Genomic DNA, 24,634 nt, shown 5'->3' with positions numbered 1-24,634 from the left:
AATTTAACTTCATTCTCTATATTGTACGCTAATGTGCTGTACACAGTATAATATACACTGCATAATGAATACGTCCACATGGACAGCTCAGTTCGTGAATAGAATCATTCATTGTTAATACTGTACTGTATATTGATTAAACAAAAACCTAATTAAAATTATCAAACTCAAAATCGCGATATTTCCTAGTTTACGTAAATGGATGAACTACTTTTCTTCCCTCCTATACCTAGTAAAGTGATTTGTTTGTACATTACGCTAGTATCATCGAACTCCATTCGTGGAAGGGGGTATCAAACGGCGTTGACCCAAAGATATAGCCAGGTTAATATTAAAAATGTTAGTAAAAATAAAATGATGTCCCTGTATAATATTTTTCACAGGCGAAATGACGATGTGGATTTTTTTGGAGTGATTGTGCTTTCTCTCCAGATGAAATTACCAACGCTCTTCAATCCCATTCCTTTATCGTCATAATCATCATCGTTTTAGTCACCCTCATCTTTGCAATAATTCTCGTGTGTTTTTCTCCTTCTTCCTTTTGTTAGTTTTCATTTATATTTGTAGGTATCACATTATTATTATTATTATTATTATTATTATTACTATTATTTTGTTTACAAATGACTTTTAGAGAACCCGAAGATTCATTGCCACCCTCACATAAGCCCGCAAATTGAAAGGGATAATAGGGTAAACTTGAAAACCTATATTACGTTTCGTGATTAAATGCACGGTTAATTAGAAAATTAAGTTGGAAGTTTCAGCAGTCAGGCAACATTGCCGCTAACACAATCTCCTTTCTTCTCGCAATTCAGATGTAAGAGGTCAATGAACTCAGGTCTGAGTAATTTCAAGGAAAAATTGTTCCGGGGACGGGTATCGATCCCGGGACCCTTCGCTTAGCGCGCGAACGCTCTACCGACTGAGCTACCCCAGGAACCAGACACGACACAGTCACAATTTTTCCTTTGTATCCACACAACTCAAGTGAGCTGACAAGACGCCAGAACTCAACTATGAGTGCACACAATACTCTGTGTGACTTAAATTGTGGCTTTCTGTTAACGTATCATAGTAACGAATGTATTATGCAAATTTGGTTTTCAGGTAGTAGCTCCCTGTAAAGCAAGCTTGAATAATTTCAAGGAAAAATTGTTCCGGGGCCTGGTATCGATCCCGGGACCCTTCGCTTAGCGCGCGAACGCTCTACTAACTGAGCTACCCCAGGAAAAATTGTGACGGTGTCGTGTATGGTTCCTGGGGTAGCTCAGTCGGTAGAGCGTTTGAGCGCTAAGCGAAGGGTCTCGGGATCGATACCTGACCCCGGAACAATTTTTCCTTGAAATTATTCAAACCTGCTTTACAGGGAGCTCCTACCTGAAAGCCAGATTTGCATAACTCATGTCTGTCTCTATACGCATACCTCCTTCTCTCGTTACAACGTTGTAATCTGCTCACATCGTCCAGTGACTTGAAATCAGTGGTTTTAAATTAAATTTACACGAAAACCGTCCACGCTATTGAAATACGCCAGAGGAATAAATGATTCTTCATTAGATTTTCTATCGATATGGACAAAAATCACGATCCTACTCGCAATAGTTACGGAGTAAGAGGTTGTTATACATTTGGGGGGGGGGGAAGAAAGTCTGAGAGAACTATGGACTTTCCACCAGTAAGATATGTATTACATTCTTTTTTGTTACATACAACATGAGCTATTTGCTCTGAAAATCTGTTGAGTTATTTCACTTCCATCCTGTATAGTCCACGGTATAAATATTTCCATTGGTTCTTGGATGAAAATATTTTTATTATAGCTGTCTGTATCCTAGAAATTTATTGTATTGCCAGAGTGCAGTTTTTTCCAGCATGTGAGTGCAGAACGATAATTCAGTCCCTTATATTTGAATTTAGATAGTAAAATTGTTTGTATCGTGCTATATAATTTCCGGAACATTCTATAAAGTGTGTTTCAAAAGTGATCATCAATAATTTGAAGATGGAAGGTACAAACTAACGCCGGAAAAAAGCTTGGCCCGCAAATGAACCGTTGTTGAGGTTCCTCGCTCACTAACAGCAGACGTGCAGACATCCATAACTGAATTCTGTCTAGAGCAGATGTTCAAGATGCTGCCCATGCATCTGAACGCTGAACGCAACGCTGTGCTCTTCTCTGTAGTGAGATGCGAATCCTCTCGGGCAACCCTGGATCATTCCTTATTTATTCAATCCGAAACAGCAATTACTGAAGTGCGTTGACCTCAAAAGTGTAAACCAGGCTTTTTACATGATCCCAAACACAGAAATCTAATCGGATTTAAATCCGGTGACCTAGGAGGCCGCCTCTGCCTAAGGGAATATCGCATGACAGATTAATTTGCAGACCAATTTTTATTGGAACTATTTTGCTTGTTTAAGTTTGTACTTTTATCTGTAAAATATGGACCATCACTTTTGAAACACCTGGTATTTAAATTTGAACATGATTATGGGTAAGGAAACATATTAATTAAAATGTAGACACTAAGAATTAATATAACATTCGACATAATGTCGACCTTGCTTGTGCATGAAATATCCCATCGTAGTTATGTGATACTTTAAATGGCCTCATTATTTTCTGAATAATGATCCCGACGTGGAAGTCTGCGGCATCAAAAAGAAATGTCTTTGAAATGAGAAGCTCGTATAAATTATTGTTACACAAACGGTCGGGTGCAGGGTAGTAATTCGGTAGTGAATCTGAGAGCTCTACAGAGGTCTGGCCGTTTCCTATGTTTTCTGACTGTAATGCAATGACTTGCCGTATAGCTTGATAAAGTTAACGAGGTGCACATGTACGTGTTTCAACTGAAGGAAATTAATTAAAACTTTTCATTTGTTTCCATAGTCAGAACACTCTTCCTTTTAGGACTTCCTGTCTCATGTTGGTCTTAAAGAGGACGCTTCAAAATGTAATATGCAAGTTCTTGCACTTTCCATGTAACGGAAGACTACATCTTTCTCCCTGAAAATATCAGAAGACTGCTTATTTCTTGCCAGCTGACGTGTAAATTTAACCTATTTTAGTTACTACTCTTAAAATAAAAGACTGGCTTTTAAGGAACCCGGAGGTTCATTGCCGCCCTCACATAAGCCCGCCATTGGTCCCTATCCTGAGCAAGATTAATCCAGTCTCTATCATCATATCCCATCTCCCTCAAATCCATTTTAATATTATCTTCCCATCTACGTCTCGGCCTCCCCAAAGGTATTTTCCCCTCTGGCCTCCCAACTAACACTCTATATGCATTTCTGGATTCGCCCATACGTGCTACATGCCCTGCCCGTCTCAAACGTCTGGATTTAATGTTCCTAATTATGTCAGGCGAAGGATACAATTCGTGCAGCTCTGCGTTGTGTAACTTTCTCGATTCTCCTGTAACTTCATCCCTTTTAGCTCCAAATATTTTCCTAAGAACCTCATCCTCAAAAACCCTCAATCTCTGTTCCTCTCTCAAAGAGAGTCCAAGTTTCACAGCCATACAGAACAACCGGTAATATAACTGTTTTATAAATTCTAACTTTCAGATTTTTTGACAGCAGACTAGATGACAAAAGCTTCTCAACCGAATAATAACAGGCATTTCCCATATTTATTCCGCGTTTAATTTCCTCGCGAGTGTCATTTATATTTGTTACTGTTGCTCCAAGATATTTGAATTTTTCCACCTCTTCGAAGTATAAATCTCCAACTTTTATAGTTCCATTTCGTACAATATTCTGATCACGAGACATAATCATATACTTAATCTTTTCGGGATTTACTTCCAACCCTATCTCTTTACTTGCTTCAAGTAGAATTTCCGCCTTTTCCCTAATCGTTTGTGGATTTTCTCCTGACATATTCACGTCATCCGCATAGACAAGAAGCTGATGTAACCCGTTCAATTCGAAACTCTGCCTGTTACCCTGAATTTTCCTAATGGCATATTCTAGAGTGAAGTTAAAAAGTAAAGGTGATAGTGCACCTCCCTGCTTTAGCCTGCAGTGAATTGGAAAAGCATCAGATAGAAACTGGCCTATACGGACTCTGCTGTAAGTTTCACTAAGACACATTTTAATTAATCGAACTAGTTTCTTGGGAATACCAAATTCAATAAGAATATTATATAAAACTTCTCTCTTAACCGAGTCATACACCTTTTTGAAATCTATGCATAACTGATGTACTGTACCCTTATACTCCCATTTTTCTCCAATATCTGTCGAATACAAAAATCTGATCAATAGTCGATCTATTACGCCTGAAACCACACTAATGATCCCCAATAATTTCATCTACATATGGAGTTAATCTTCTCAAAAGGATATTCGACAAAATTTTGTACGACGTCAACAAAAGTGATATTCCTCGTTAGTTACTACTCTAAGATTTTAAATTACGGACTTCTCATAAAAGTTTCAATGTCTTATAATTATCTCAATAATGGTGATCTGTTTTTATCACAAGATTGATTAGACCAGTTTTTCTCAAACTATGGTCCGCGGACCACCTGTGGTCCTCGAGTTCTATCCTTGTGATCCTTCAAAAAAGACAGAAGAAAGAATAAAATTCAAACGAATTGCGTATCACACTATAGCTGAAAATCTCAGACTTCGAAAATTACACAATCGCCTTTCACTTTTTCTCCCAGTACTAATATGTTATGCAATTTCTTACCCTGCCCGTCTACCCACTTCCCACTCTACTCTCAACAAAAAAGAGGGATTTAAAGCACTATGAACATGGCGTTCCACGCCAACTTTTCCCTGCATATCTGGTGCTGAGCCTGTAACCCAGCCAGGAACCACCCGAATTAATAACGAGGACCAAAGTACCGAACCTTTTCATGTATTCATGACTTTCTTAATAGTTTTCCCGACACCCAGTCTGCACATTGAAATGGGCACGTACTGTAAGTCGTAGCCTACATCAATAACAGAACGTACCAAATTACATCTTTACTCGTTGAAAATCGGGCATGTTTGTGCATTAATTTTTGTATTTGTTTTTCCAGATGACGATATAAACATTTTAGACTCCGCCTATTTTAAAATCCAACAGATTTACTTTTTACACTTGCGTGTTTCGTCTCTAAGTGCCGTTTCAATTTCGCGGGTTTCATACAGTCGTTTGAAAGCACTTCGTAACAAATAATTATTGTCATATTTACGAAAGTATTTTTTCTTGGAATAGCTACTAGTAGGACTAGATATTTCTTTAATGGCACTATAATTAATATATTTCTTCACATAGAGCTTCTGAATTATTAGCACTGCTTAAATGAAGCGTATCATCATGTTCCTTTCTTTTAAAAGATCCGGATCAAAGCCAGTTTTCCATTATTTATAATGGGCACTATTTAACAGAGACATGGACAACTACTAGCGTGTACCACATAAGAAGGATTTTAAACAAGTAACTGCTAACAGGCAAGCGATGAATCAACAATGCACAGAATTTGTTATAAGTTACTTGTGATTGGCTACAAAAAATATAATTACAAATGTATTATAATTGATTAATTCTATTTTAAAATATAAGTAGGCCTATACTGGTATTAAAATATGCTACAAAAATGATAAATTTGCTTTCGAAGGGAACAAGAGTAAGGTGTCCGCGGAACTGTTCTGACTTAAAAAACTGGTCACCACTTCAAAAAAAGTTTGAGAAACGCTGGATTAGACTTATGTATATTCTTTTTAGGGGAAAAGATCCAACTTTAATATTTTATTTGCAGTATTTTGAGATACAATCAATCTTACGGAGAAAAGAATAAATATAACCACCGGAGTAGCTCAGACGGTAGCGCATATGCCTGTTGACTTGTCGGTCCAATATGTTTTGTAAAAAAGAAAGGAGACTCAATCACACCCAAACTATTCAGAAGTTTATTGGAAGACCTCTTTCGAAAACTCAAATGGGAAAACCATGGCATAAACATAAATGGCAGAAAGCTAACAAACCCCTGGTTTGCGGATGACATTGTCTTGTTCGCAAAATCCGATAACGAGTTGAAAAAAATGTTCGAGGACCTGAACAATGTAAGCCAATGAGCTAAACTAATCATGAACCCGAGAAAAACGAAGCTTATGACAAATCACACAGAAATTAAAATCAAAATCAGCGACGTAACCCTGGATTATGTCATAGACTACACATGCCTTGGACAAACAGAACGGTATCCTTTCACAACACATGCACAAAAGATAAGTAAAGAAGAATAGGCCTGGCTTGGTAGAAATTTTGAATTTTAAAATGCATTGTGACTGACAAATACCAAACCCTGATAATCCACCGCTGAGAAGTGACTGTTAGCCTACCTAGCCATGAAACTGTCGGGCTCGGGTTCAAATCCTGGTTGAGACAAGTTGCCTGGTTGAGTTTTTTTCCAAGGTTTTCCCTCAACCACTTGAAGCTGAATTGCTGGGTAACTTTCGGCGTTGGACGTCGGACTCATTTCTCTTCACTAGCATCATTTCATTAATCATCTTGAATATTTACAGATTGCTCAGGAGAACATGGCGGACGTGGTTCCGGGATTCGCCTACAGATGGCATCTGTCTGCTGGAGCTGCACATATCTCAGAGAAGCTGCAGTAGACAGGAAATCTAGCTCCTTCGGATAGATGGCGTCTTTGTGAGTCGCGAAATCAACGTCGTACTGTGAATCAGGGTTTCGAGTTGTTTGTATCGTAATATAAACATTGGAACGTAAACTAAACGGAGGATTGCACTGTGGCGCGAAATACGGGAGAGAAGGGCAAGATAGGTCGAGTGATTATCAGCTGGGCCCATCAGGGACAGTCATGCCGAGGTACGAAACAAGAGCCATTCACATCCGTGAGGGCAATTACATTGAAATGGAAAAGGGGATATTTGGAAACCTGCTTCCAAACTTAGGTAGGTTATGTTTATTTTATGATTAATACAATAGTGTGTATTAATAAGCTTATTTCTGTGTATTTTAAGTGAATAATACTTGGTCTACTCAAAACCACTGCCACTTTCATAGGATTCAATCAGCTGTAATTCCTTAACGATTGATAATCGGACATTTTATTCCTAAAGCGCGGGTCATTGGTCATGAATCACCCTGTATATGCAATTTTTCAAATATTGTGGCATATAATGTGGATTAATTACTAAACCGAAATAGGTATTTGCTCATTTAAGTTGACAGAATTAGAAGAATGAATTTTGTTGCTTAATTCTAAAATAATTATTTTCATCTTTGAGTTACTAATATAAACCAGAGCCTTCGTCGAGCAGTTGGATTTGACATGTCTTTACGTACACGATTGACCGTTTATACGTGAGATTCGCAAAGCCGAACGGAAAATATCCCTTTGTAAATTTTCCTTTGTAATAGAGTGGACAAAGAATTTAATACGGCCTACTAACAATGTGTTCTTTCATATATTAATTAAACACTCTACAAAGAGTTGGTTCTATAAGAAGATCTGTGTCCTTCTAGTATGCTGAAAGGAAAAACCATAACGGTTCTCGTGGTCTAACAGGGGAAAGGACGACGACGACGATCATGATGATGATGATGATGATGATGATGATGTGATAGAAAAGAGTTTGGACTCATGAGTTATGAAAATCGTATTTTTTTTCTTTTAACAATCCCGATGACACAAGAAATGATGAAGTTGAATTTTATTTTTCGTATTAACTCTATTATTAAATTAAAATATCCACTGGTTTTTGGATACTTAAACATTATAGACAGATTGAAAATTTTAAATATATCAGTCGCCAGTCCCTTCTGATTTTGATCTTAGTTGTCATTTTTCCACACTGAACAATATAATCAAATTTAATGCCTTTATGAATTTTTAGTCATGCAAAATCTAAATTATATACTTAAAAGATAGTTCACAAGACATAAGATTATTTACCGTATTTAACGGAGTTGTTTAGTTAAATTCTAATTGATTATTTAGCTATACTTAAAAATGTAAATATATTCATTGCCAATCCCAAAGATATGAGATTGTTTTCTCGTGACTTTTGGACCATATTACTTTTACGTATAGAACTCTCTTGTTGAGCGACAGTATTAAATAATTTTAATTCAAATGGCATTATGCTTTTATGGTTTTGATCTGTTATGGTGTTGTTTTTATATTTTAACTTTGTCGTGGAGATAGATTCACTATGTATTATTTAAATTTTTTAGACTTAAATTTTTGCGGCATTCTTCTTCTCTTTGTTATTTAAATAGGTAAATGAGTCAAAATATTCACATTTTAACTAAAGTGCTATAATTATACATAAATAAAATAAATTATTAAAATAAAAATTATCCACCAATAAAGACTCTTTAGTAACGTTTATATGAAACAATGTAATCGAATTTAATGCCTTTATTAATTTTTAGTAATGCAAAATCTAAATTATATGCTTAAAAGATAGTTCACGAGACATAACGTTATTTACCTATTTAACGGAGTTGTTTATTAAATTCTAATTGATTATTTAGCTACTTAAAAGTGTAAATATACAGGAACATCATTTTATTTTTACTAACACTTCTAATATTAACCTGGCTATATCTTTGGATCAACGATTAATAACCGGAAACACTGTTTGCTACCCCCTTCCACGACTGGAGTTCGATGATACTACCGTAATATACAACCAAATCACAAAAGTAGTTCATCCATTTACGTAAACTAGGAAATATCGCGATTTTGAGTTCGATAATTTTCATTAGGTTTTTGTTTAATCAAAATACACCACAGTATTGAAAATGAGTGCTTTTACTCACGAACTGAGCTTTCCATGCGGACGTAGCATTATGCAATGCATATTATACTGTCTACAGCACATTAGCGTACAATATAGAGAATGAAGTTACATTAAAAAATAATCATAATATGGATATTTGAACACATTTTTGAAAATGGTGGCCGTTCATTTCGATGCAGGCTTTAGTTCTAATGTGCATATTATCACACTATAGACTATTGTACGTAATTCCAATTACCAGGTTCGTACTTCGTATCAGTAACTCAAGTTGAAATAATTCTGTACCTACTCTATAAAAAAAGGCCTTACGTACTGTAAATTCAGTCTTCGCTTCTGCCCGATCCGAAAACATAAAATTACTCAGACATGCTATCTACTGTCCGTCCAAGTAGAAAGGGAGGAAATCACGTGACAGTTAATTACTTAACGAGGCCATTTTATTTAAGTTATTTTAAACAATTGTATGGGTATAATATCACGTAGACGTCCAATTTCTAACAGAAATTAATGTTCTCAGAAAAGAGCTAAGACAGCCCAGCCATTAGCATTTACAGAGAGGCGACTAGAAGCAGGTGGGGTAAACCGGGATGCGACGTAGGCAAATGGAAAATGATGCAACATTGAAAGCTCTTTCGTCACTGGAAAACGCGAACATATTTCTGGAATGTTCTGTTCACTATGACCGTAAGGCTACTATGAAAGTAGATGCGGTCTTGGATTTGTGTGGAGGACAGTTGAACTTCATTAGTAGAAAGGGTGGGAGTGAAGTACATTCAAAAACTCAGGTACAATAAAAACTGAAGTAAAAATAAAATGATGTCCCTGTATTTATTGCCAATCCCAAAGATAAGAGGTTATTTTCTCGTGACTTTTGGCTTGTTGAACGATAGTATTAAATCATTTCAATTCAAATGGCATTATGCTTTCATGGTTTTGATCTGTTGTGGTGTTGTTTTTATATTTTAACTTTGTCGTGGAGATAGATTCACTATGTATTATTTTAATTTTTTAAACTTCAATTTTTGCGGCATTCTTCCCCTCTTTGTCATTTAAATAGGTGGGTCATTCCATAGTGACACACGTAACATTTTTTAAATACCTAACTATGATCTTCACAGGATATTTAATTAAATACTTAGTAATTCATGAAAAAGACATTACTGTCTTTTAACATAAGCATTTCTAAATACAAACACAAATTCTTAATGAAAAGGAATAATTAATAATGCAAAAAATATTAAATATTGTATGGTGTGACACACGAAATGAAGAATTTTACTCGCTGTGCATATTGCAGCCCTCAGTAAGTCATTGCGAAGAGCCTACATCTCTTATCAACTTTTCCAAGAGTAACATAAATGTGGTTGTAACCCAGGAATAGACATGGGGGAGAAATAACGGAGTTGCCTGGAGATTATAACAAACAAGGCTGGAATGGCTTCCGCTCAGAAGAACAACATAGTAGGACAAATATTGGTGCCCATTCTGATAGCTGCAGGCAAAATGAATACGAACGCAAGTTTGAATATAATACCAGAATGGTGAAATTCATACGGTAGCTATGTAGAGATTCATAAGCAAATAGAAATGTCTGCCGTATTTGATTTTGTCTTAATTCCACATAGTGTTTTCTGCCTAAGCTAAAATATTTTATGCTTGGCATCTCAGATTAAAGACTTTGCAGTTACGTACTTGTTCCAGAGAACGTCTCAATTATTAAATCAAGAGGACGATAGTAAATAATGACATCAGCTGTGGATGTGCGCGTGGACAGGATTGTCAAATTGTTCACTACAGAAGAAATTGTGTAAAGATTGTGTTTAAAAATTTTATTCCTAAGGTAATTGAAGAAAGTTAATCCGTGAATATAAATAACATTAAAAATGTCATTGTGAAATTTAGTTCAAGTGATTTAATTTCCCATTATTATCGTTTATACTGCTTCTTCGTTTAACTCAGCATTGGTACGACTTTAAATTCTATTGTCTTAAAGGGGATACAGTCTTTAACCTTATTGCACATCGTCTTGTATTGACATTTATCGACTGTTCTCTTTGTTCTCTATTAGGTCTAAAGGCTTTGTCTTTTAACAAAAGACAGACTTCTGACTCAGAAGATTCTCTTTCGCCATCTCATCGAACAGAATTCTGACGTAATTTATGTATAAAGTAGCCTTGAACAGGAAACAGTATAAGTTAATTACAAAATTTAATGCTCTCGTGTCATTCTAATATACCGGGTGTTCCGCTTATAAGTATAATAAAAGAGATAGCTGTAACTTCTTAACTAATGCGAATTTATTGATGAAACAGATTGTTACAAAGAGTGAAAACTGGGATTTTTTTTTTTACCTTATGTCCCATAAACCTTAACACGGCTTCCATTAGTGGCACGGGAAATGTCCAACCTGTATTCTACCTCAAGCCATGTGTTATGATATAGACTTCGGATTTTTAAGCTCGAATAGGATAGGTTGCAACAATTTTATGTAAAAATCCTTAAGTGTATGCAACACGAGAAACTCTCGAGCGACGATATTGCCTAAAACTACGTGCATTAGAAAACGTATTTTCCAGTCTACGCTAAACGAGACTAAAAATCCGAGGTCTACTTATGAAGCATTTGTGGTGTGACAATGTTGACAGCAACATAACGTCTTTCCAGTAAGTCTGCCAAATCACGTACTGGTATCCTGTAGACTTGGTCCTTAACAAATCCCCGACATTTTCTTCAGAAACGTTACGCTTGGAATGTTTACCTGCTTTGGATAACAGACTTTCTGAGCTGCCTATCCTATTTCATTATTGATACGTACGTCCGACAAGTTGTATTCTGTGCAAAATTTTGATGGGACTGATATTTAACGAGATATATGATTTTTAAAATAATGCGTTTTGTCATTGCCGTCTCAATCAAACTAATACGGTGAAACTTCCCAATAGCGGACACCGTCGGGAAAAAATTAAATGTCCGTTATTGAGAAGTGTCCGCTATTTAGAAAATCGTTAGTATGTATACAGTACATTAAAATTTCTCATACATATTCAACACTATATTTTTCAGTACAGTACAGTAGACAGTGAGATTGTTTACAGTATTCATCCAGAGAGAAATCGTATCAGTAAATGTTTTGTAAATGAAATAAACATCAGTAACCTGAGTTTTTCCCACATTAAACTTTGTGGCCAGCTCACGAACACTTAATTTCTCCTTCTCACTATGCTTTACAATATCCACTTTCTCTTTTAGTGACAAACGTTTACTTTTTGTGACATTTTTAATGTGACTGTACTTCCGAACACTCGACTTGACAAACTAAGAAAGTACGGACTGCTCACGTACAGTATCACAACTAACAACTGTGCTGCTTACCTTCAATAAAGTACAAGAACGTTCAAATGCACGATTATGATTGTTGCAAAGAATTCCGTTTAATTTACAACCGTCGTTTTTCTTTTTTTTTTTTCTTTCACGCTGTCCGTTATTTGAAAGTTTTAATTGTTGTTGGGAGATATATTTCTGTGTCCGCGTCCGTTATTGAGAATGTCCGCTATTTGGAAGAATTTTGTTATAAGGGACAATGTTATTTTGCAGGGGGATTTTAAAATGTCCGCTATTGAGAGGAGTCCGCTATTGGGAAATGTCCGTTAAGGGAAGTTTTACTGTACAATGAAGTGAAAACAAAATGACTCTGCATTTATTTAAGGCGGCCTTGCATAACAAACAGAATAATAATATTCATTTAATACTATTTTATACGTAAAAGCTGGAGAAATATAGTAGATTGATGTTTATTGAAGTTAAGTAAACTATGAAAAGCATTAGTGACCATGTATTGTGGGTCCCTATCACCACGGCATGGCGCGTCCTCAGGATGCGGATCGAGGAGACGGCCTCCAGATATGGAGGTTAGCTGCGAAAATATTGAATAAGCAGTCGCGGACAGCCGATGATGGGTGGTCCTCCAGCTTGGGGGTTGGGCGAAGTGCTAACAACCCATCACCGTAAAAAACAGCTTGTTACGAATCCTTCAAATAAGCCTCGGAATGGGACTGATTCTCTGGCACGACCACGGCAAAGGAATAAGGTTTTGAGATTTGGTACTTGGAATGTTACAAGTCTACTTAGAACAGGAGGGGCAACATTAGTAGCAAAAGAACTAGCTAGATATAGAATAGACTTTGTGGGAGTACAGGAGGTTAGGTTAGATGGGAACGACATAACAGAAATAGGAGATTATTTGTTGTATTATGGGGAAGGAAACGATAATCACCAATTAGGAACAGGATTCTTTATTCATAAAAGAATAAAATCAGCAGTAAAAAAGGTCGAATTTATCAGTGATAGGTCATCGTATTTAGTACTTAAGGGTAGATAGTGCGATATCGTAGTTATAAATGCTCATGCCCCTACAGAAGAGAAAGACGACCATATAAAGAATAGCTTCTATGAGGAATTGGAACGGAGTTTTGATCAGTTACCTAGATATCACATGAAAATTGTATGGGGGGATTTCAATGCTAAAGTAGGACGGGAGGATATTTTTAAACCGACTATTGGAAAAGAGAGCTTTCACATAACTATTAATGACAATGGAGTTAGGTTAGTCAACTTTGCCACATCAAAAAATTTAATTGTGAAAAGTACAGCATTCCCCCATAAGGATATACATAAATATACTTGGACTTCTCCAGATGGATTGACACATAACCAGATAGATCACATCTTGATAGATAAAAGAAGACATACTAGTATAGTAGACATTCGAACTTTCAGGGGGGCAGACTGTACTTCTGACCATTATTTGGTAATTGGAGAACTAAGAGAAAGACTATCAGTAGCGAAGCGAGTAGAGCAACTGGTTGTTCTTTATGGTTGTGAAACTTGGACTCTCACTTTGAGAGAGGAACATAGGTTAAGGGTGTTTAAGAATAATTTGCTTAGGAAAATATTTGGGGCTAAAAGGGATGAAGTTACAAGAGAATGGAGAAAGTTACACAACACAGAACTGCACGCATTGTATTCTTTACCTGTCATAATTAGGAACATTAAATCCAGACTTTTGAGATGGGCAGGACATATAGCACGTATGGGCGAATCCAGAAATGCATATAGAGTGTTAGTTGGGAGGCCGGAGGGAAAAAGACCTTTAGGGTGACCGAGACGTAGAGGGGAAGATAATATTAAATGGATTTGAGGAAGGTGGGATATGATGATAGAGAATGGATTAATTTTGCTCAGGATAGGGATCAATGGCGGGCTTATGTGAGGGCGGCAATGAACCTCCGGGTTCCTTAAAAGCCAGTAAGTAAGTATGAAAAGCAATAGCTGTACTATTGTATCTTTGTCACGCAGATTTAATATTCTTTGAAATATGCCAGCTCATTCTAGGACACTCGCCTTTACCAAATAACGTAAATTAATATTCGAATGTGTTGCTATAAATTAATGTTCTATAATTGAATGTACTTAAACTTTGAAAGCTGTTATAACAATTGTACTTCTTTCATAATGACTCTCCCTGCGTTTAAATGTAGTTGTTGGTATTTCCTGGGTTTCTGGATGGCGACTCCATTTTGGTCGATACTGTTTGTAGTTTATGCTGGCATAAACCTGGCAATAAATCTGTTTTTAATGTGTTACAGAGAGAACAACTTTATTTCTCTCCAGAGAAACTGAAATACGGTGCACTAATTAATTACATCCATTATTCTTGGAACTTGCACACAATGATGACACTGGAATGTTTGTGCTGTATTTAACCAGAAGTGATTATTTGATGTGTGCTGTTTTCAGTGTCTCTCTTTTTCTTACAGTAATAAGATTCATTTTTATTCACGTTCCCTTTCCACGTTTTCTTCTTCATTTCATTCACCTGGCTAAACTGTACATTTGGTAACCAGCTCTTATCTCATTGTTAGATTTTATGCAGAGTTTTGTGGTTCCAAGTTTCTTTCTTAGCACTTCCATTTCAGAATCTGTTTCGCTTTGCTGTGGTGGTTTGGACTGTTATAGCTGGAGAAATAGGATATGAATGACTTGTATGCGTTTCATTCATTCATTCATTCATTCATTCATTCATTCATTCATTCATTCATTCATTCATACATTCATTCATTCATTCATTTATTTTATTCCATAGATCTTACATGAGCAATGAAGCTTTAAGATGTGGAACATGTCAACATTTTACAATATTACAATTACAATTTTTACAAATTTTTATAGTTTTACAATTTAGTAATTTTCTACAATTTTTACAATTTTGTACAATTTTTTTTTACATTTTTTTACATTTATTTACATTTTGGCGAGATGTAGTGAGATGAGATGAGGTCCGAGGATTCGCCAAAATATTACCCGGCATTAGTCTTTTCGGTGGGGGAAACCTCGGAAAAACCCAACCAGGTAATCAAATCAAAGGGGTTGATGCCAAGGACTCGCCATAGACCATCCGGCTTCAGTCCCACGGCTGGGGAAAACCTCCGAAGAAACCAAAGTCCAAAGGGGGATCCAACCCAAGCCCGAACGCAGCTCCGGATCAGCAGCCCAGCGAGTCCGTCGACTGAGCTACATCGATGGCTCTACTAAAAGTATACAATACATAGCCAATCAGATTATTAAATTTACAAACGCAAACGATCATTCATAAGTTGAGCTATATTATAATACAAAACAATTTAATTATATTTAAGGCATAAACAATTCAACCAGTTGTGATATACAGAAATTGATAATACATATCATGCAAACTACTTCAAATTACAAACACAAACAATTTATCAGTAGAGCTATATAGATTACTATTCAATTTAAAGCATATACAATTCATCGGCCAAAACTATACAAATATATACAATACAAAGTAGCATACTTTCATTAAGCTATACAAATTTGTGCAATTAATATCAAGTAGATTAATTCAATTTATAATCATAAATAATTCATCAGTTGAGCTATACATATTACCATTCAATTTACAGTACGTCTATATACAATTCATCAGTAGAGCTACACAGACTAGTAATCATTTTAAGAACATATACAATTCATCAGCCAAACTATACAAACATATACAATCAAATTAGTTCAATTTACAAACTTATTTTCGTTAAGCTATACAATTCATATGTAGCCAGTTGTTTAATAACTAGGGCCCGAATTTTGAACACGTAACATTAAATTGACCATAAAGCAGTGATGTCAAAGCAAGCGCATTTTTCTGACCTTGACGTCGTTCGCGGGCATGAAGCGCTAGGTATGCTAGGAGGAATAAGCAACCTGTTGGATTAAGAAAACAGTGGTGCACAAACTTCAAACGGAACGTGAAATTTATGTCGTTATTTTTATATGGCTTCTTTGATATTTTCTATATTGTCTGTAAAACAAAAGTACTAACACCTATTTCTTAGACTAATATTGCAGTTGTGTTTTAAACGTTAATAACATAATAAAGAGTGAAGAAGGAATATTCACACAAATTCCATAATAACTACAACTATACTGTACTAAGTGATTAAACACATTATTCATAAAGAAAGTGTTATCCCAAAGAAAGATAATGAATATGACATGATAAGTTGAAATTTATATTGATGGTATCTTTAACCTTATAAAAATAATCAAAACAATATTGTAGTACAAACCAAAGTTGCCCAGGTATAAGTTTTAACTGTAACTAATATTACATAATAAAACTCTTATCGTATTATGCTTTTAGGTGATTTGGTGCGCAACTTTCTATTATCAGAAAATTAAATTGTCAAAATCTGTTGTAGCTATAGAGATGACGTTTTACCAACATATAGGCACGTATTTTTTTTGTTTGTTTGTGTTGTAACAGTATTTGCTTTGTTAGTTCATTTCCTTACAAACAATTTCCATGCGAATAATTTCAAACATTTTAATACACTACCTTCAGTAACACGTATTTACGATATATTAGATTTACGAAAACATTGTTTTAATACCTGTAAGGCTACTAAACAAACCTATCTGAAAATTTCACTTTTCTGTAAAAAAAAGTTGAGAAGATATTCCTTTTGAATAAAAAGCAAACTTGTGAAAAATGAGCATTAAAATTAAAACTTACATTGTTATAATGCACTCATACTTCTCAGACAAATCTAAAAATTAACATGGATACAGTTTTAATAAGTTCTCTTCCCTTTACCATTTGAATCAGTGCTGGCTATCCCTGTATCTAGCTCTACCAAGCGGCATATACTACCTCTTTCGTCTGTCTCTTTCCGCTGTAAAGCGCTCAGGCTCTCCAGGGGCTCTAAAGCGCGCGCTTGCTCCTATGGGCTTCAGTTGACATCACTGCCATAAAGTGTTAAATATTACGTAAAGCAATATCTAAATTTGTAGATACGTTCTTTAATACGAATTTTCTTAAAATAATACAAAATTTACTGTTAAGAATTAAGAATTAACCACGAAATCCCATGAAAGGCAAGGGCTTCCTGACTATGCAGGTTGGCTTGTCAAGCAGTTCCCGGTTAGCCACTCTGGGAATGATGGTCACTTTTGTAATGTAAGAGTGTGTTTAAGATGCTGTCTGGGATAACTGAAGAAATTTTTAAAAGGAATAGAATAAGAAGTGGTGTTCTATAGCAGTCATGTCATCTGATGCCCATATGGGCAAGCGCGCGCTTTAGAGCTCAGAAGAGCCTGAGCGCTTTACAGCGGAAAGGAAAGAGACGGACGAAAGAGGTAGTATATGCCGCTTGGTCGACCTATAGCCTATACAGGGATGGCCAGCACCGATTCAATGGACAATGGGAAGAGAACTTATTAAAACTGTATCCATGTTAAATTTTATATTTGTATGAGAAATATAAGTGCATTATAACAATGTGAGTTTTAATTTTAATGCTTATTTTTCACAAGTTTGCTTTTTAATTCGAAATGAATATTTTCATAACTTTTTTTTTTTTTACAGAAAAGTGAAATTTTCACATATGTTTATTTAGTAGCCTTACAGGTACTGAAGCAATATTTTCGTAAATCGAATATATCGTAAATACGTAATATTGAAGATAGTGTATTGAGAATTTTGAAAATATTCTCATGGAAAATGTTTGTAAGGAAATGAATTAACAAAGCAAGTACTGTTACATCATAAACAAAAGATATGTGCCCATGTGTTATAAAAACGTCAGCTCTATAGCTTCATATTTCGACAAAATAATTCAATATTCTGATGATACGAAGTTGCTCACCAATATCACCTTAAAAGCATAATGCGATAAGAGTTTTGTTATGTAATATTAGTTACAATTAAAACACATACCTAGGTAACTTTGCTTTGTACTATAATATTGCTTTGATTAATTTATTGATTACTTTCAATTCCAACTTACCATATCATACTCAATCTCTTTCTTTGGAATATCACTTTATTTATGAATGATGTGTTTCATTCACTTAGTACAGTATAGTTAATATTTCATTATAGCCCATGTATGCCTGTTAATGTGCATGAAAATGATTTTTATATTTAAGTATGACTACTATTTTTGTCATTGCTTCATTACGTATTTTACTTCTGATAGTGTGGAAGAGAAGGCCTCATGGCCTTAAATGTACCAGGATAAATAAATAAAAAAAATAAATAAATAAATAAAAAATAAATAAATCATCATCATCATCATCTTCTTCACTTCATGGTTTAGGCTTAGTGCCTGTTCCGTCTTCACATTTTATTCAATTCCACCTCTTCCTAGGACGTCCGACATCTCTTTTGCCTTTAGGTTGGTACTGTTGTATCAATGCTGGAATTCTTTCGTTATCCATTCGAGACAGGTGTTCTTTCTACTTTTCTTTATAATCTTCAACTTTTTCGTTTATGTTGTATATATCTAATTACTTACGGATATCCTCATATTTTATCAGATCCCTTCTTGTACATCCCTTTACTCTGCGAAGAAACCTCATCTCTGCAGCCTGTAATTTACTTTTATCTCGTTCTTTAATTATCCAAATAAATAAATAAATAAATAAATAAATAAATAAATAAATAAATAAATATAGCTGTACTACTATGGAATTTATGTGAATATTCTTTCTTACCTCTTTATTATGTTATCAACATTTAAAACACAAGTACAATATTAAGAAATTGGTGTTAGTACTTTTTTTTTATAGACAATAAATAAAATATCAAACAGAAAGAAGCCATATAAAAATAACAATATAAAATTTCACGTTCCGTTTGAAGTTTGTGCATAACTGGTTTCTTAATGCAACAGGGTGCTTATTCATATACATAATTCTTCCTCTTTCCATACTTAGCGCTTGATGCCCGCACACGACGTCAAGGTCAGAAAAAATGCGCTTGCTTTGACGCCACTGTTCTATAGTACAATGTTTATTTTTCAAAAATGTTATTTGTTAATTCAATTAGTTTCGTTATAGATACCTTTGGGTGTTTAATCACAAGGCCAATAAAATACTTAACTGATATTTCCTGTAATCTGTATGTATTAATTCTGTAACGTATGAGAGATCGGAGTAATTGAGATTATAATAAATAAGCCGAGGCGACTGGAATTGATTTTATGTGGGCGGACTACGTATCTCGTCACTCGCCTCCGGCCTGCATTGCTCGCCAAATCCTGGACGCTTACCCCAACTTCCGCCGGCGGACTACGAATTATTGTGGCACTGTGCACCACAGGGCGCTGCGCGGAATGCAGATGACCCAACGACGTTGCTACATTTCGTTCCACACTGATGATATCACTGGGTCGGTTGTAGTGTGCGGCTAACATATGCCTACGTTTGTCTGTGTCCCCCGCACCGCTTCTTACGGAATAGATTAAGTAGTCTGTTCTACCTCATTAAACCATATTTTGACATTAATAGATAGATGGATAAATGGATTTATTGAGTAATATTATATAGAGACATCATTTTATTTTTACTTCAGTTTTTATTGTACCTGCGTTTCTAAATGTACTTTACTTCCACCCCTTTCACTATGTCCTTGCTAACGTCAGTCACACAAACTTACGGCCGCTGTTGCTAGCAGTGAAATAAACAGTACAGAGTACAGTGTGTTTCAGAAATATGTTGCATTTTCTATAGAAGAAAAAACTTATATTATTGAAGTTTATTTTCACTCAGGTATGGTGGGTAGCATAACTGAATTTATCTGTGTGGACTGAGCACAAGTGAAGATTAGAGTTACCGAAAGTACGGTACCCTATAATATGGCACGGTACTTAACAGCATTATTTAAACAAGAGTTTTGTTTTACTGTTTATGAAGGACGATGATGGAAACTGGAATTACAATATAACCGAATGTGAACAACAGTTTTCTTTTTTTTTTTTTTTTTTTTTTTTTCTTCACAATTTCCTGATTATATCATTACGGAATATTTTCGTAGAAATGTCATTAATCTGGTAGATAAATTTAGAGCAACAGAGTGTACAGAAGGAAGAAAAGTGTAAGATGGCCAACAAAGGTGACAGAAGATGCTATAGAAGATGCTAAAGAAAGAATGCAGCGAGGTCCTAATAAGTCGGTCAAGAAGTTAGCTGTAGAAATTGGGGTTTCTTACGGAAGTACTCACAAAATTCTCAGGAATAAATTAGGTTAGTAATATGCTGAATAAAGTAGACATTACATAATGTTTATAACCGCCTGAAGACTTGAGTTTGTGAAAAAAAATTGTTACTATTCTACTGTTTTTTTATCAAATACTGTAAAGTAATGACCAAACTGGAAATCGTAATACCATATTTCTCTGTAACATAAATGGATGCACTACTTTTCTCTCATCCTATATCTAGTAAAATGATTTGTTTACATATTGCACTAGCAACTCCAAACTCCTGTAATGGAAGGGAGGTAACAGTGTTTCCGAGTATAGCCAGGTTAATGTTAAAAATGTTAGTAAAAATAAAGTGATGTCCCTGTACATACAGATTTTATATTATCATAATTTTCTCTAAAATTCAATGCACGGGTCTTCTGACCGTTCGTGCTTTGTACCCGAAACAAGTTCTACTTTGTAGGTCCCCCCCCTCACCTATGATTATATCCAACTACTCTCTAAAACAGGGCTGGGCACATTACGTGATTCTGAGAAATGAGCGCTGTGTGCTTTAAAGAGCCGGCCTTGGGAGCGCTGTGACGTAAGCATACTGCACGTCATTCAGTGTCGATGCAGTGGTGACTCTGAAGACGGAGCTTCCGCTCATACACTAAAGCGTCCGCTACTCCCAATGCGTTTAATGTATCATGGGAGAAGGAGTTCTTTTTGGTAGAGAGCAGTGGATTAGCAAAGTGTTTAATTTGGCATAAAACACTCCAACTGATTAAGAAGTTCAATATCCAACGGCATTCTTCTTTACAACATGCTACTGAATATGACAAATATGTTGGTAATGAACACCTTAAATTAGTACAACTCAAAGAAAATGTTTCTCATGTACATTATATTAGAGTATCTATTTGATATTTATATTGCATTATAAGTTATGATACTCGTACATTTAGTAATATATAATTTTAAATTATACAAATATATTATGATATATCATAGTATAGTATATTACAGTTTATAATATATAATATGATATATATATTACTAAATGTACTATAATAACTTATAATGCAATATAAATATCGAATAGATACTCTAATATAATGTATCTGAGAAATATTTTCTTTAATTTGTATTAATTTATGGTCATATATTATATTATATTATATTATATTATATCATATCATATCATATCATATCATATCATATCATATCATATCATATCATATCATATCATATCATATATCATACCATACCATACCATACCATACTATACCATATTATATTATATATTAACAGGATGACAATAATGCACTTAGTGAATCGGCTATGAGAATTAGCTACAAAATTTGCCACGAAATTGCAAAGGAATTGAAAACATTCAACGAAGGTGAATTCATCAAGCGATGTTTAATTATATTGGCAGATGAACTCTGTCCACAGCAGGTAGGGGAAGTGGAAGCCATACGCCTGTCTCGTAGAACCTTGGTGAGGATATTGCAGTATGTGCTTATGGGTTATGTAAATAAGCCTAAAGATTTGTGTGTGTGCATAGAGCGAAGTTTATTTCATTAAATTAATAAGAGTGTTATAAATTCTGTACTGTACAATGGATTGATGTGATATCCTTATAAACTATTATGTACTGACAGCCTGAATGACTAGAACAACCGTGGCTCTTGTTACATTAATGCAGGGAAGGTAGCTGTAATGCAAGTCCACCACTGCGTGAGAGTTCTGCTCCGGCTTGGAATTGAAGTGCCTTGCGGAGCGAGAGCAGCTCTGGTCGACTAAATAGAGCCGCTCTCATGCCCGGCCCTGCTCTAAAAGAACACACATATTAAAATGAAAACGGCACAACAAAACACATTGTCTAATATATCATAATATATTCATAATTAGTACGACTATTAGCTCTGTATCAAGTATTTCATCGTTAAATGCGCTTTGTTAAAGTGACTGAAAGCAATATATTAGAAGAATGGGGCTTAAATCACCTGTGTCCAAGTAAAATGCTGAGTCATTCCGGAATATTCCTTTACTTGGTCGGATATTGGAACTTGGAAATATGTCGGCAGCGTGAAGAAGAGTAAGGCGGAAGAGGAAATAATTACAGTGATTATGTACTTTCCGTCTTTCGTAAGATTATTTTCCTCATTAAAAGGGAGATCTTTTCGCAAGAATATTAATTCGGTGCAGACAAGCTTCGTTCTCTCGCTCTAACCACCAGTACCTTTGTTTTCTTCAAGAAAAATCATTATGAAGCAAAGAAGAGAAAAAAAGAATTTTCTTGAATCTGAAGGAAATTATATTTTTGTGACATTACTTTGCAACAAGAAAACATAGTGCTTTCCACCGCTATGGAGTAACAGTTAGCACGTCTGACCATGAAACGAGCGTTCCCGGTTCAAATCCTAGTTGCATTAAAAAACTAATCCTAGTAAAAGATATTTATACTTATTTACTTACTGGCTTTTAAGGAACCCGGAGGTTCATTGCCGCCCTCACATAAGCCCGCCATAGATCCCTATCCTGTGCAAGATTAATCCAGTCTCTATCATCATACCCCACCTCCCTCAAATCCATTTTAATATTATCTTCCCATCTATGTCTCGGCCTCACCAAAGGTATTTTTCCCTCCGGCCTCCCAACTAACACTCTATATGCATTTCTGGATTCGCTCATACGTGCTACATGCCCTGCCAATCTCAAACGTCGAGATTTAATGTTCCTAATTATGTCAGGTGAAGATTACAATGCATGCAGTTCTGTGTTGTGTAACTTTCTTCATTCTCCTGTAACTTCGTCCCTCTTAGTCCCAAATATTTTCTTAAGCACCTTATTCTCAAACACCCTTAACCTATGTTCCTCTCTCAAAGTGAGAGTCCAAGTTTCACAACCATATAGAACAACCGGTAACATAACTGTTTTATAAATTCTAACTTTCAGAGTTTTTGACAACAGACTGGATGATAAAAGCTTCTCAACCGAGTAATAACAGACATTTCCCATATTTATTCTGTGTTTAATTTCCTCTCGAGTATCATTTGCAAATCACAGAAGCCTGCAGAAAAGTATATTCTATTATCCATGTGCTAAAAAGGATAAATGTTCATCTTCCCTCTTGCTTAAAAAAGTCCCTTGTGCAGACCCTTGTATTTCCCTATTTTGACTATGCTGACATTTTACTGACTGACCTTTCCAGCGACAACAAAACGAAACTTCAACGTGCTCATAATTTTTGTGTACGTTTTGTAAGCAATGTTCGAAAATATGATCACATTACCCCATCCCTGGAAGCAATAGGTTGGCTTAAACTAGATAAGAAAATAAATTTACATTCACTTCTCCTTCTCTTCGAAATCTTGAACTCTTATATGCCTTCGTACCTGTCGTCTCGCTTCACTTACCTTTCTTCCCACCACAATCTGAACATACGCTCTCGCCATGAAACAATACTAACAATACCATCCCATCGCACCTCCTTATACTCATCCTCTTTCACAATAGCCCTGCCAAGACTCTGGAATTCGTTACTTGCCTGCATCAGGGACTGTCGAAGTAAAATTCAATTCAAACGCAAACTTACTAGGCACTTGGTCAGTAATTGAGACTCGTTCAGACATGGTTTCTTGTAAATAGTTCTCTTAATCTATCACAAAATATTTCAATATGCGGTAATTTCATCACTATAGAATTTTGTTATTGTAGGTTTAATTTGTAATTCAGTAAATACAAAAATATTCTTTGTTCTATGATAAAATGTCTAGCTTTCATTAATGAGGTATTCTTGTCGTACTTTAATTTTTATTGTGATTGTAATTGTAAATTTAATATTAATTGTAATTTTATTGTTCATGTTATAGTTGTAATCCCCTGGTAGAGGGGCAGAGAAGGCCTGACTGCCTTATCTTTACCAGGTTAAATAAATAAATAAATACTAATACTAATTTGTATTTGTTACTGTTGCTCCCAGGTATTTGAATTTCCACACCTCTCCAAAGGATAAATTTCCAATTAGTAAAGGTATTTATAACTTCCGGAATAAACTAAAACTAAATTTAAACAGGCGCTGTGAGAAATTCCTAAATACATAAAAATTTGAATGAAGGAATATATTATATTAACGCACAAAGCTATAAGATATTCATTACCACCTAGCCACAGGATCATTTTTATAGGAGACTGGTTATGTAGCTGCGGTATTGGAGATATTTTCTCAAAATTATTGGTGATTGTGCGAGTTTCAAAGAAGTTTGGTTCCTACGTCTATTTACGTGAGACTCGGTT

The sequence above is a fragment of the Periplaneta americana genome, chromosome 12 (assembly GCF_040183065.1).
Source record: "Periplaneta americana isolate PAMFEO1 chromosome 12, P.americana_PAMFEO1_priV1, whole genome shotgun sequence".
NCBI classification, from domain to species: Eukaryota; Metazoa; Arthropoda; class Insecta; order Blattodea; family Blattidae; genus Periplaneta; species Periplaneta americana.
This window is presented reverse-complemented; position numbering follows the sequence as displayed.